The sequence below is a fragment of the Cucumis melo genome, unplaced genomic scaffold, assembly GCF_025177605.1.
Source record: "Cucumis melo cultivar AY unplaced genomic scaffold, USDA_Cmelo_AY_1.0 utg000646l, whole genome shotgun sequence".
Classification (NCBI taxonomy): Eukaryota; Viridiplantae; Streptophyta; class Magnoliopsida; order Cucurbitales; family Cucurbitaceae; genus Cucumis; species Cucumis melo.
This window is the reverse complement of record NW_026124125.1, coordinates 18,762-20,000: the sequence shown is the minus strand read 5'-3', so window position 1 is coordinate 20,000 and position 1,239 is coordinate 18,762. Positions and strand designations below refer to the sequence as shown.

The following is a 1,239-nucleotide window of genomic DNA, read 5'->3' as shown; positions in this document are numbered from 1 at the left end:
AGTTGATCATGGATTATCAACAAGCTTGGAATTGATTCTTCCCGGGTCGATGCCCGAGCGGTTAATGGGGACGGACTGTAAATTCGTTGGCAATATGTCTACGCTGGTTCAAATCCAGCTCGGCCCAATATATCGCGTATCCACCATAAAATGATATAACCTATTTGTCCTTCTACAGAAATACTTGACTTGATATGAAAGAATAAAAAAAAAAAACTCTTTTTTTATTCATTGACAGATTGATAATCAATCAATTTTACAATAACGAAAAAATAAATATTAATCCATGCTTCTCACACTAAAGTCCATGTCTCCGCGCATATCAATCTATTACTTTATTACTCGCGTCTCTGTCTGGTAGAATATGACAATTCGAATCAAAAATCTACATAGAAAGGTTTGAAGGAAATTAAATCAACAACATATGTTGTACACTTTATTTCCCTGGGATTGTAGTTCAATTGGTCAGAGCACCGCCCTGTCAAGGCGGAAGCTGCGGGTTCGAGTCCCGTCAGTCCCGATGGATCCAAATCCAATAAAAAAAAAATACATCAATTAATCTCTTCCTTTCCTGTGAAAGAGAGAACAAATAACATAACTGAATTTTATTCCAAACGGGATCTCTCTTATTTTTTTTCCACATTTTTCAACAAAAAAATATGGGAATTTTGATTTCTTCAACGAGTACTAATTGATGGGAGAAAGACATATGTGCCATATGTGAATTACCACAATTATTGGTAGCATCATATTCAGGATTCGAAGGCGTACTGGGTCTAGTTGATTACGCCCGATTTTTCTAATGAAATAGAGTACTATACGTTTCCGGAAAGCACATACATAAAGGGAATTTGGACGATACAAAATAAAGTTTACATAGTAAACTTTGATCTAATTTTTCGTCTGAAAGCAAAATATATCCGTTCTGGCTCCGATTTTTTGTAACCTCAATTAGTAAATTCAATTACTAATTTGAATTTGAAATAATCTATCTTATTAAAATTTAACACTTAACTTTTGATATATACGTCCCACTACTAATTCAAGGAAAGAGGATATTAATACAAACAAGGATCCCATCTATCTCTCTTAGTGAGGTAATTAAGAATTTTTGAAAGTTTAAGTTTCGTTTTTATTTCTTTTTTTTAAGAAGATTTTAATAAGTACAAAAAAAGGAAGGAGTTTAGTTCGAACCTACCTCCTTTTCCTTTTTTGAATTTCGCTGCTATTCTTTGCTTG

At 33.4% G+C, this 1,239-nt stretch overlaps 2 non-coding genes across 2 annotated transcripts; both read left to right on the top strand.

Annotated features, from left to right (window-relative positions):
- Nucleotides 1-43: 43 nt before the first annotated feature.
- On the top strand, nt 44-127 carry TRNAY-GUA (transfer RNA tyrosine (anticodon GUA)). The gene has a single exon. It is a non-coding gene; the product is annotated as a tRNA-Tyr (tRNA).
- Nucleotides 128-446: 319 nt separating this feature from the next.
- On the top strand, nt 447-520 carry TRNAD-GUC (transfer RNA aspartic acid (anticodon GUC)). The gene has a single exon. It is a non-coding gene; the product is annotated as a tRNA-Asp (tRNA).
- Nucleotides 521-1,239: the final 719 nt, after the last annotated feature.